Consider the following 14419-nt stretch of genomic DNA (forward strand, 5'->3'; position numbering starts at 1 on the left):
GTTTGGCCCAAAAACTAAAATTTGAGCAGGTATGTTGACTGGGTTGACCGTACTTCTGAGTCAGTAGGGTGACTATACAAGACACGAGCAAATGAGAGGCTTCCAAGTGTCATCCTATGATTTGTTCAAATTTGGGCACATTTGATTGGTTTGTGGTTATTTGGGTTAGATCAGTAATATGGTACCACATGGCCTAGTCATGGGCTGCCACATGGCACCCCAACAGTGGAGAAAAATTTTGATATGGGTCTAGGTGAGGCCTGAGCAATTCAAATCCCTGACCTCCAATCCAACAATAGAATTCCTTACCAACAGGCTTGAGCAGTTCCTCTTAATATGCATAGAATCGAACTTGTATTTGAACTTTACATTGGTGCTTAATGGAGGAAAGGGTCAGGTTTCCAGCCCCGACCCCTGGTTGCGTTAAACCATATGACCCTTGGTGTGCTGGAAGGAGGGGAGCTCGGGATTGGCCCTAAGCCTTGGTCCCACACCTGCATGACCATAGGCTCCTGGTTTAAGGGATAAAGGAGTGGGGACTTAGTGGAAGCCTAGCCCTTAGTTGTGACTTTGCCACAAGACTGTGGCTCCAAGCGGAAGGCAGAGGTGCTACGAAGTGGGGGCCAACCCCAGGTCCTTTGGACCCCAATGTGACCGCACGACAATGTTTAAGGGGATCTTTAGGAAGGGTAGGCGGTTAGCCCAACCCTTGGACCCGTGACACCATTTGTGAACACCCCTAGATTTAGGCGCTAGGCTGACGAGGGCGGGCATTAGGGCCCAACCCATAGCCTTATGTGCTAATGTCACCCTATTTTCAAGCTTAAGGGTTATTGGTGAAATTAAACTTCCAATAAATTACACCGGTGGAGAGTGAATTTATCGCTCAGTTAGCAAAAAATGGGGCGTATTTGTAGGACAGTTATATTGTTGGTCTGATTTGTAGGACAATTAATCGTAAAACTCATATGAGAGCTTGGAGAGCCATATCTTTCTCAGTTTTTGGACAAATTGAGCTCAGAAAGAGTCCACTTAAGGGTTTTTGGATGTTATGAATCCAATGGTGACCTCTAATTTCTTATTTGAGCACATATAAGTAGTCATATTTTAGGTTTGAGACCAAGGATGTATGTCAGTCAAGGTTTGGAAGTAGTTCTGGGAGGTGTTTGAGCATGGAGAAGGTCTTGTAGAGGTTTTCTCACCTTCAGAAGTCTACTACAACAATTTTTACTTACAGGGTTCAGCTCAAGTTTACTTTGCTCATTATGTTATGTTGAGGGAACTTTTGTTTATGTGCTTCAATGTGGAATTGAAGTGCTCACATGCTCATTTTAGCTCATTTTAGTTGAAGTATGGTATCTTTGTAGGAGATGATTTGTGCTGCTACTATATGTGAGAGTTCTTTGTAGGAGAACATTACCTTGTAGGGGTAATAGCCACATGTTTCCATCAGCAAACATTTATGTAATTCCTTTTTCTACTGAGTATATGAGTGGTCTAGCTATGTTGGTAGACTCGGAGACGTAGCCCAGGTGGGGTGAACTCCGTCAACAGATATTTTGTTATGCTTTTCATTACTCCTATATGAGTTATGTGCTATTATTTTTCTTATGATAAGTTTACATGTGAAGAATAACTCATAACTTGAAGAGACATTGGAAAAACATGTTTTGTATCAAGACCCATTTTACCTTGCAAAGCATCAAAATGGTCCTATTTTTATTTTGTTTGATTGTGGAGAAAATAAAAGTGAACACCTCCTCCATTTTCAGATCACTCATGAAAATAAAGAATAACAATATCGTAGATATATAAAATTAGTTTTTATACTGCATCTCCCGTAAAACAGAGTAGAAATGTTGAATAGGTTGTTGGCTGGGATAATATTTCCACTCCATTAGTGGGAAAGGTACATATGTTATCACAATATCCATTAAATAGACTGAGATAAACAAGCCTTGTCTAAACCCAGGTGGGAAGATTATGAGAGTTCAATAGCATTAGTCAAATTCTAGGACAAAATATGGATTTTTTCATAACTCCATAGATTATAGGAACCCACTCAATTTTGGAGTGTTAAGGATTTGGTTCACCATAAATTCTAGAGAGATTTTTTATTAAAAATATGTAATAGTTCTTAAACTGAATTGTTGGATTTTAATTTGTTTTACCTTTAAACCCTTTGCATAATCTATCCATTTTTTAATTTATCCAACTAAATCCATGTTCTTTTTCTTAAGCACATTATTCTTAAAATTGAGTAATTAATCCCTAGTAAGGAAAACTTCTAGAGGATTGAGTTTATAAATAGACTGTAATACTTCAGGTTCCCAAGAAGAAATGACATCCTTTGAATGGTCTACTATTGATCAAGTATGAACATGAGCATGTGAGATAATCCAACTCACCATGTCATAATATGGAAACGTTGGTGGTCTAGTGGTGATTTTATGCAACTATGTTTTATTTAATTGCTTCATAGCTCTTAGATTCTAAGGATGAATCTTCTTCTAACCCTTTTAGATTCCTCCATTCACTATTCTCAAAGAAATCATATATCTCCTCCTAGGATATGGTTCCTGCATTTTTTCTTTGAACGTTGTATTTGAAAATAAAGAAGACTTGATATCTTTGTCCTCTGGAAGTTGAACCTCCATCCCTTTCATCCTCTTTTGATATTCTCTACAACAGATTTAGTAGCTTGCATTATCCCTTTTCTTCTCATTCTTCTTCTGCAAATAACAGAGCACAATTGAGAAAACATGCAAATTGAAAGAAAAATGAATTTTAAAAGAAAATGTAGACAATTACTAGTCAAATGAGGTGAAATTTTTCAATTAATTAGCATTTCCCTCAAAATTTTGATAATTAGAACACAAAAAAGAAGAATGAATAACTTAAAAGCTAAAAAAAATATTTTCAATGTGCAAAGATTTAAATGTAATCAGTGAGAAATATGTAAAAAATCTCTAAAATCCTTTTAAGTACAAAAAGTATTGACGCTTAGGAAAAAAATGTTATTAACCATAAAGTATGCAATAAATGACCAACTAATTGTCACTTCAACTAAGTGTTTATCTTAAGGCTAGATGTCAGATGAATTTATTTATAAAAGAATTAAAAATAAAAATTTTATTGCAAATGTAATGACAACTTGAAACCAAATTAAAGAAATCATAAAATCTGGATGTATCTGGGATCTATGGTATAAATAATATTAAGTTTTGAAACATATAGCCTGGACACTGGATATAGACGGATTAACATATTTTATTAAAGAAATGCAAAAAAAAAGGTTGAAAATCGATAGCAAAGGAAAAACAAGGAAAAAAAAATCTTTATTGAATCCAGGAGGTCCGGAGTGTAGAAGTTCAAAATGAAAAAATGAGGGTTTATAAAAAGTCCCAGATTCTAAACTAAATCAAAAAGAAATATAATAATAATAAAATAAAGTTTTATTGAAGGCACGGTTCGGGGACATCTAGATATGTGGGGTCTGGGATGAAAATTATGAAAAGAGCTTAAGAAAAGGGGCGGGTCTCAAATTTAATAAACGGACCAAAAGCTTAAAAACAATAAAATATTCAAACAAACTCTAAAAGGAACGATCCATGGATATCCACGAGTCCATAAGTATGGGACACATGACTAAAATGAAGTGTTTATTCATTCAAAAAACTAAATATCCAGGTGCATATGGTTGAAAAAATGAAAATTTCATCGGGATGTACGAATTTTGGAAGATTTGTTTTTACAATTACTTTTTAAACGTTTTTTGGATTGTAAATGATTCAAAATAAAACAAATATGGTTTATTTATAATGAAAATTTCAAATATAATAAAATGATTTTTTTAAAGGGTCTTTATTTTATTTTCAATAAAATGTGGGGTTGTTGTAGACCTCACAAAACACATACACATTTTTCTCTTCTAATTGCCCTAAGACAACTCCAATGGTACTATCCAACATGTCAGTAGACATGTGAAAAGGGAGGGACCAATCAAGCCCTCTCAAAATAGGAGCTTGTGACACAAGGCATGCAGAGAATTTCTTGTCTACAAAAATTCAACATTTTTTTAGTAAATCAAATAATGGATGGGCTATCTATGAAAAATATTAAATAAAGTGATGAAATTAACCAACATGACCTAGGAAACTTCATACTTATTTTTTATTGTGGAAATGATAGGTTGATAATTACTTTAATCTTCATAGGGTCCACTTGGATGCCTTCAGTTGATATATGATTCCCTAATACAATGCCATCAATCAGCGTCATCGTGCACTTCTCATTATTGAGGGAAACATTACTTTCGTTACCATTATTAAAATTGTCTCCAAATTATCAAGGATTTCATGAAATTCCTTGCCATAAGTGGTAAAATCATCCATGTGTATCTCCACACAATCAGGGACAAGGTCTGGAAAATATACCTATTACCACTCTTTAAAAGTGGTTGAAACAATGCATAATCCAAATGGAAAGACATGATAGGAAAATTTCCCCTATGGATAGGTGAATGTTGTTTTATCCTAAGCCTCATAAGTGATTCAATTTTGATTGTAGTCATTGAAACCATCGAGGAAAGTATTCTTCCATGTGAGTGTATCCAAGACTTGGTCAATGAATGGGAGGGGTAAATGAAGATTGTGTGTTTTTTATTGAGTTCGCTATAGTCCACCTAGATCCACCACTTACCATTCTTTTTCAGAAATATGACAAGAGGGAAGACCCATTAGCTATAAAAAATTGGGTAGGTAAAGCCAATTACAAACAACTTTTTTAGCTCTTATTTTACTATGTCTCTCAGTGCAGGGTTCATCTAGTGCTAAGGCTATTTAATGATTCAAGAGCCTTCCTTAATATAAATGCAATGTGTACATAGGTCAAGATGGATCCCCTTCATGTCCAAATAAGTCCAAGCAAAATAATCATTGTACTTTTGTAATAGTTTAACCAATTGTTTTTTTCTCTTATGTTAGCCCTCAATTAATTTTAAAGGTTTTTAGAAATGCAAAACAGAGGGAAGATCAAAGTCAACCAGTACTGGGGAAAAAGTGAATCAAACGACAGATGGAGAAATTGGATAAAACAAGAGGAATGGATTCCCCACATGAACCCCCAAACCTGGTCGGACCTCTCTTTAGAATTACAAAAAACATAAACCACCCTTGACTTTGCTGAGGATAAACTCAGATGGGGGGAAAACTTAGCTGGACACTTCATATTAAGAGAAGCCTACAGATACATAGCAAAGAAGAATCAACTCCAACCAGATCTGAAGTGGAATGCAATCTGGGACAAGAAGCATTGGCTGAAAAATTATATCTTTCTATGGTTAGTCACGCACAGAAAAGTCTTAACATGGGAAAATCTAAGAAGAAAAGGCTTTATTGGCCCTTCGACATGCCCCCTCTGCCAGCAAGAAGAAGAAACCCCCAATCATCTGTTAAATGGTTGCCCTTTCGCATCCAATTTATGGAATTGGATTTCTTTGGTATTCAAAAGCTCTAATCGAGACCCCTCTTCTATCCAAAGTACCATCACAAACTATAGAACAGTCTTTTCCCCACATCCTCTGGTTAACTGCGCATGGAATTTAATTATTGGTTTAATCTTCTGGGCTATGTGGAAGGAACGCAATGCCAGAATCTTTCGTGGCTTCTCCACCCAGGAGGAATTCATTATCTCAATGTTCAAAAGTGTGCTCTGGGAAACAATGACCTCTCTTCCCACTCAGACTGTCAAAGCCCCTCCCACCTTATTCGAAGTGAGAATTCTCTCAATGTTGGATCTCCTTCAAATCAAGGTTTGCGAAGTCACTCCCCTCCCTAGGAAAGAAAATAAAAATAACACTTGGTGGCCGCCAGAGCAAGGGACCTTCAAGCTCAACTGCGATGGCGCAGCTAAAGGGAATATGGGCCTAGACAGTTTTGGAGGATTCTTCAGAAACTCCAAAGGAGAGATAATATGGATTTATGAGGGAAACATAGGTTCAACTACAAACAATGTTGTAAAACTTCATGCCCTGGAACATGGCATCACCATAGCGCACGAACTAAACCTCAATCCTCTGTTAGTTGAAGGAGATTCCACGCTGGCCACCCAAATCAACAAAAAACTTCAGCAGGGTATCGAGGTGGAAAAAATTTCGAAAAAAATAATAATATAATGAATCAAGCAGGGAATTGACAGCATGGATGGCCTCCACTATCAAGCAATCAGAAGGAAGGGAAATAAACTTGCGAACGGACTGGTGAATGAAGGTACCACTGGTACCCTAAGCATGAAGTCCCAAGCGTGGCAGGAATTGGAGGAAGGGGAACTCTGTCAGCAATGCGCATCAATCAATGACGAAGATAACTACTCTATCGAACAATAATTGTTCACGTACCTTTCATCATTTCAAGGTCGATTCTCTGCTTAGTTGGAAGGATCAGTGGATTGCGCTTGAGTACAGAGTCATCCTTGGCTCGCCTGATTCTAGAGCTCGCGATGCCACATCCCCTCTCCCTGGTGTGATTGTCGCCTCTCAGTCACATCCTCACTGCAATGTCATTCCTCCACTACCCCTCATCAAATCTTCACATGCTTCCCCTTCCCGCCCCCTCTCCCTCATCCCAGCCTCCCTCCTTCTCCTGGCTTCTATAAATTCACCCCTCCCCCTTCTCCCCCTCATTCTTCTCTCTACCTTTTCCCCTCTTAGTTGGTCCCTCGCTCTCTGGTTCCCCCCGCTCTCCTGTCCTTGTGCTTCTCTCATAGCCTCGAGGAACTTTTCCACCCCTAGTCCAAGTTGTGGAGATGCACGTAGTCACACACCCTCCCACTGGCAGCGCCTGGGCCTGCCCCCTACCACTCACGCGGAGACATCTGCAAGGCGCACATCTCTGTGCTACGCGACAATGGTTAATCTGGAAACTCAACACCGAATTTCTTTAGAAGCCCAAACAAATGTTCTTCGAAGAGAGATCACCACTGAGGAGGTGGACACCGAATTCACATGGATTTCGGACCCTGCTTTCACTCGAGCGTGTGAAATCCTCTATGTGCGCACTATAGAAACATGGTGGAAAATGAAGACCATCATGGGGCTTGCTATGTAGGAACAAGAGGAGCGCACCAAGGCTCTAGAAACAAATATTGACAAGCTCACTAAGAAGTTTGTAATGTATGTAGAAGCCATCCACCACTATAGATTCGTCACTTGGGACGCTCCGAATTATACTGTCATCAATAAGAAGTTGAAAGTGAAGGTCCATTCAATTGTTGAATGATCCCCGAGCATTAAGAAAGAGGACACTGGGGCCTCCACAAGTTGATGGATCACCACCGCGTAGCAAGAGGGAAGCTCTCAAGAGACTCCCGTTCCTCTGGATGAGGACCGGGTCACTACCAACCAGGAGTGATGTCATCTTTTTACTTCCCTATTTTTCTTCCTTCGTTCACGTTCTTCTTCCTCCATGAAAGGCGTTTTGTCACGGAGGAAATCAAAATCGATGCGATCGGCTGCAACAATGCTTTCTTCTCCTTTCTCGGCTTCTATACTCTCAATTTTGAGAATGTTGTAAAGAGGGATCCTCTTGGTTTCCACCTTAGTACTTAGAACCCTCGTTTGTTAGCATAGTATTGTAAAAAAGACAATGCTATGACCTTCTCTAGTTTTTCGGTTGGGTCGTGTGTTGGGTTCTCTTTCCCACACAACCCAAATTTTGTAACCTCTTAGTTTACCAAGTAATATATTCTATCTTATTTACAAAAATAAAAACTTAAAGGTTTTTCCATGTATAATTTCAATTGCCTCTAAATTTAACCCTTAGCCTTATTTAATTGAGAATTCATGTTTGAGAGGTGAGGCATTTTTCAAGGAAAGATAGGCCTGGACATCAAGTTGCATTATGTGGTTAAGAAAATGTGTTTTATAGGATGAGGAGAAGGCAATGATATCATTGATTTCATTATCCTTAATTTTCTCCCTAATGGTATGATATTGGTCAATAGTGAGGACTTGATGAGCTACTTATTCCTCATTACTATCCTCCCCATTTTCCTAGAAAGGTGTTCAAAAATTTACACTAGGCTTGGAAGGCGGATATAAGGTCATTCATTTAGTGGAGGTGCCATGAGAGATTGTCCTACTCCTAGATCTGCAACCAATATATGCAGTTGCAGTGGCTAACCATGGCTGCCAAGGATTAGAGGGCATCACCCCATTGGGAATTCAGGATGGAGAACCATAAATTCAGAAGGATGCTCCCATGATTCTACAGATATCACTACATCCTCCAAAAATCTTTCTAGTTTAACTTTTGACCTATCAACTAGTTGAAGCCAAAGGGTGCTAAGAAATCCATGGTTCTCATGTCATAACATTAATGGTGGTATCCATGTAATTAATATGTTTGGAATAACAATGTTATTGATCTACATGTTAACAACTATGCTATTGAGATCATAATATTTTTCTGTGAGGGCTCCTCCCAAAATAAGATTTAATGTTTTTCTTGGGATCTTTCCTTATTTGATTGGGCATCCTCAAACAAATTTCCCTCACCAATTTTGAGTAAATTGACACATCTTTAATAGCTTGTAAAAGTGGAATATTGACACTCGCATTCTTGAGCTCGCTCAAGAAATAAAATTTTAGTTGAGTTACAAGTTTTTCTGGATTTATTTTTTAATAATAAGGTGGTCCTTGAAGTTCAAGGATTTTTTTATTGGTTCTTAAAGTTTTAGGAGATGACTTATGCTTGGGCTCTTCATTTCAATATTCCACATTGAGATCTTCAATATGCACATGAGGATTCTCTTTACTCAGTGCCTTCCCATATCTATAGTGGATGTAATGGTAGTCCGAGGAAAATATAAAGTAATCCATGTACGTTACAAGCACAATAGCTTGTGTTGGTTGAGATAACCTACCATTATTAGGGCTAGCTATGGGTTATGTAGGAAATTTTAGTCATGGAGGGATGGATGTGGATGATTACATTTGAAGATAAGGAAGGAGCTACATAGGGGCTTGTTAAGGGCCCCCATATGTATGATTTCTCCAACCTTGTTTCCAAATCCATTGATCAGAGTAGGAGAAGCCATCCATTACTAAGAATGTAAGAACCACCATTGTGAGTAATAATGCATGGAAGGGTTAGTCCAATAAGAGCTAAAATTTTGAGATGGATCTTGGATCATACCTTGTGGCTTTTGTGGCCATGGTCTTTTTTATGCAACGAATCAAAGTTGTTTCAACTCTTCTGCTTCTTGATAGATATCTTTCAATTTGATTATAGATGGAAAAATACTTGTAGGATTCTCTTTGCTACATATGACACAAATTTCAATATGATATAATGGTTATTCCTTTAGTAGTCTCTTTCTTTTACATTTTGTGTATAGTATTGCTAATCCTAATTCTTCCTCCTCATCCTATTTTCCTACAAGGTAACTAGCTAGGATCTTAGCATGCATACTTGATCCAAATTGGATCCTAGAACACTCTCTAAGTTTTCATGAACTCTTTAAAAATCATGTCAAGGATTAAAAGTCTTACAAAGATCAAGCTTATCGGAGATATCCTTGTAACAGTTGCAATTTGTGATCAGCGTGGAGCAATGAGGACCGTCGGTCAAGCGCATAGACCGTCGGCCCATGGTAACGCGCGCTATCACAAATTAGCAAATGTAGAGGCCATTTCTAGAAATGGGGGTAGTTTCTGATAAAAGTCGCTAATCACATATCGCAGGGCAAACTCCTCAAAGAAGGAAAGGCCGCAAGCACCCAGACCCAAAAAATTATAAAATACAATGGATATCATTCTGATTCCATGAAAGCGGGATTCCACAAAACTGACAGAATATCGAAGGGGCTTCGAGCAGTAAGCGGTTTCAACCGAGTTCCACTCGATACCATACAACGAGTGCCAATCCGAGGGAAGAGAGAGAAAATCGTTCACATCGGACAGGTGGAAACTTTGGTGGAATCTCCTTTCCTTTGTTCTCTTGCTTTCTCTTCGTGGTTGTCTATTTGGGTAATCATTTTCCCTTTATCCTGGGATGATTTCGCATTCACCATCTTTGTACTTTCCACTACAGATTTCTTTATGTTTTGCACATCTGCCTTCATGTGTTGCCATTATGTCTTCCCTATCAGGAGAGCTTTCTATAGCAATGTCACTTGTTCTTTCAGAACTTTACTGCTTTCCGCTGAAGCCTTATTCTCAGTTGTTATTATATGAATTTTGTGATCTCTTCCCTGCTATTTAGCTTCTGAAACCTCCCCTCTTTGTTTTGCATTTAACAATTCTTTCACATAAAGATCAAATGGCGAGGTGAGAGGTGTGGATGTGGAACTATAGAAGGCAGAATCATCAGTGACGTTTCCTCTAGACTTCTTCTTGCCATGTGCTTGTAGAGGGCACTTGTTTGAGTACTCATTATGAAGGGCTCGAGTACTTTCCTTTTGAGACCCTTTTCTCTTTTTCTACTCCCATTTTAGACGGGCTAGTCTTTGTTTTAAAATGCCTCGATATTGTTTGACATTGACCCAAACCCACTTCCCAGCTTTGGCGGATGAGGCAATTTTCACGTGTCCAAAACCATTTGTCCCCACATGTTCTGAAATTTCTTGTCCCATTGTCATGTTTGAATGCATTTGTTGTCCAACCTATTCCAAGAAAGATGTAGGTCTATAAAATGCCAAGATTACTTCGCACTTCTCCCCGTCGTTCAGATTGTGGCTGCTCTCTGCTTTTTGCTCAATAATTTTGTTGCGTAAAAACTCCACACTGCTCAATGCTCGCTGCTCTCACTACTAACCATGCTGCTCGCTGCTCTCCATGTTGCTCGCTGCTCGTCAATGGAAAATTTCAAAGATAAAAGTTCGACATTAATTGCCCATGAACTATTGAAGTAAGTGCGGATAAATTCGTCAATAAGCAAATTTTTCCCATGAACAAAGTATGTCTTCTCAACTTGTGCCTTTCGTGCAAATGTTGCTAATGGTCCAAATCTCTTGTTTGTTTGGAGCTTTGGCAAGCCTCTGCACCCCATTTTTGCAGCTTTTGGAAAAATTTCACTATTGAAAGCGTCGTGAGGTGACTCAATCATGTTGGCTCCCGCCTGTAACAGTAGCGGGATCTATCACGGATCTGACCCCGTATTAGATACTCACTTTCTTTGTTGCGGCAAAGGCTAAAGATGAACAGAGTTACAAGCTAATAACGTTGCCTGTGAGGGGATCTACGGGGCTTCTAGCAGTAGGCTCCAGTGAAACATTGTTTGCCAAAACTTCAATCAAAAGAAGTTAGGGGACTTCCCCTCCCACGTCACAGGCAATATACTCGATGAATATCTCTAAGAAAAGCTTGCCCCTAAGGTTCCACTGTCAGAGGCTTTATTAGACAACAAAAACCTTGTCGGCATGGTTCTCTGAACGGTGAGGCTCGTACAGGATATCGATGGGGACAATCGGTCTACGGCACTATAAAATTACAAGAACTAGCTGATTCAAACACTCGACAAAACCTACCAGAATTCCTCACCAAATTCGCAATCGACAAGCTTTTTCCATATCGCAGTCGACTAGATTTTTCATAATAATGATAATGGTGGAAGGAGAAACATTTAATATAGTGTAACATCTCTTGCCCACACTAATACACTAAGTTGGAGGAACAATATGCTTTAAATGTATAGAATTAAAATCTAAATTTACACTATGCTATATATTAATTGTGCCTAAATGTATACAACTTGAGTGGGCCTAATGATTAAGAGCATGTGTTTTTTCCTAAAAGGTCACATGTTCAAAATCAGAGGGGTACACTATGTATGCCTTCGTAGACATAACAGTCAATCATTGCATGGAGGTGGGTCCCTTGTCCCATAAACAAGGGGGTCTCATACACCAATATGGTGTCTAGCTTGGCTATAACTTTAAAATTGGATAATAATAATAATAATATATTTCATTTTATTATTATATAAATCTATGTTATAGATTAATTGTTCCCAAATATACTCATCCAACTTAATGTGGAACAAATATGGGTCAAATAAAAATAATAAAATTAAAACGAAATAAATATTTATAGGAGTAATGTCTCTTCTGCATACTAAGCTGGATGAACAATATGCTTTAAATGTGGATAGAATTATCTGATACACTGCGTTGATCAATGCAGAACATATGTTGATCAAATAAAAATAATAAAATAAAAACGAAATAAAATATATATAAGATTAATATCTCTCCGACACACTGAGTTGGATGAACAATATGCTTTAAAGGTATTGAATTATCCGATACATTGAGCTAAAGGCACATCATCAAAGATCCAAAAGGTCTTACCGGGATTCAAACCTAGTTCGCTGGATTCATTTCATTTCATTTTATTTTATTATTTTTATTTAATCAGTATAAAATAAAATTATATATATAATTTTAAGGTCACAACGAAGTTCGGCATCACATTGGTGTATGAGATTTCTTTGTTTGTGAGATAAGGGATCCACCTCCGCGCAGTGATTTGATTGCTAAGCCTACGAAGGCATACATACTCTACCCCAGTGACCTTTTAAGAGGAAATACATGCTCTTAACCATTAAGCCCACCCAAACTGTATCTAGCTCAAATATATATCCAACTCAGATATACTCTTATATTATATATTAATTGCACTAAAATATGCTCATCAAACTCACTATTGAAAAAAAATTAATCAAATAAAATAATACAACAAAAACTAAATAAAATATATATAAGATTAATACACTGTAACATCTCTTCCACACATGACTAGAAGAACAATATGCTTTCAATGTATGGAACTAAAATTTAGATTTACCCTATGCTATATATTAATTGTGCTAAAATGTACTCTATATTATATATTTTTTATTTTATAAATTTTATTTGATCAACTTAAAGTAAATAGAAATGTATATATAAAACTAGATTTACATTATATTATATATTAATAATATCAAAATGCTTTTCCATAAATAATAAAATAAATAAAAAATATTTTTGTATATATATAAAACTAAATTAACACGTATTAATTATACCAAAATATACTCATCCAACTCAATGCGGAACAGATGTTGGTTGGTCGAATAAAAAAAAATGAAATATATATATATAAAACTAGGTTCACACTATGTTATATGTTAATTGTACGAAGATATACTCATCCAGCTCAATGCGGAACAGAGGGTCGTCGAATAAAAATGAAATGAAAAATGGAAAAGGTCCTACCGGGATTCGAACCCAGGTCGCTGGATTCAAAGTCCAGAGTGCTAACCACTACACCATAGAACCGGCACACGACAAATTTCATCTTGAAACCTTTTCTTTGAAATATTAGACACACCGTAACTGCCTTGTTTGCAATTTGGGTTGGCCCCTTTGCTCCGCTTCGGAATCTTGGCCATCCAACATGCCGTCTATAAAAGGTTGGCTCCAGTCACGTAATATAAAATCCCGTATGACGGAATGGACCATAGCAAACCCATTGCTATGGTTTATTGTTCGTTGGAGGCTGAGCCAATCTAAGATCTACCACTGATCAATGGAAGAATCCGGAGTGTCCACCCAACCTAGAGGTGCGCTTTCAAAAAAGAGCGTGTGATTAGCAAAAATATTATTAGTAATATGTTGTGATTGTTGTAATTTTTTTTGGTTCTCGGTTAAATTGAGTTTCATATCGTTTGAGAATTAAGAGCTCGAATTAATATGGTTCAGAAATAAAGATTTAGTATGAGTTAAGTAGATTTATTTATTTTTTCTAAATTTTTTTATGAGTTTATATTATTTAAATGTTTTGTATAGTTATTTAATTTTTTTAATTTTTAGATTTTTTAAAATTTTTATTTTGGTGGGGACATGAGTAAAATTTCAATTTTAATGAAGCACAGACACCTTTACACATCATACTGGGCTGTATAATAAGTCTCTCTACTCAAAAATACCTTTTGTGTAGGGTTATTTATTTTCATTTTATTATTTTATTATTTTTTAATGTAATGTCATATTTACAAGTATATAATTATTTATTTTAATTTTGTTGTTATGGAATGTTATGTTATGTTATATGACAATATCTTCTCCATACTATGTTGTAAAATATTTTACTACTTTAGACACAATAAAGTTAAAGGGTTTAATAATTTTTTGACATGTTAAAATTAATAGAACCAAATTATGAGTGGAAAATGCAATACGGAAAGGAAAATTTTCAAAACATTGTCTAATTAGATTGGATATTCTTAAAGGGCAAAGTTAAGAAACTCTCCCTCCATGTTTAAAGCAATGGAATAATGAGGTGGACACATACAATGTATAATTTGAGTGGATTTAATGGTTAAGAGCATGTGTTTTTTCTTAAGAAGTTAGAGAGTCCAAACTAGAGTAGGATAAA

At 36.9% G+C, this 14419-nt stretch overlaps 1 non-coding gene across 1 annotated transcript; it reads right to left on the bottom strand.

The window, feature by feature from the left end:
- Positions 1-13248: 13248 nt before the first annotated feature.
- On the bottom strand, positions 13249-13320 carry TRNAQ-UUG (transfer RNA glutamine (anticodon UUG)). The gene has a single exon. It is a non-coding gene; the product is annotated as a tRNA-Gln (tRNA).
- Between the last annotated feature and the right edge of the window lie 1099 nt (positions 13321-14419).

Source organism: Pinus tabuliformis, chromosome J, assembly GCF_031772625.1.
Source record: "Pinus tabuliformis cultivar Carrire ecotype Pingquan chromosome J, CPIR1, whole genome shotgun sequence".
In the NCBI taxonomy this organism is placed as follows: domain Eukaryota; kingdom Viridiplantae; phylum Streptophyta; class Pinopsida; order Pinales; family Pinaceae; genus Pinus; species Pinus tabuliformis.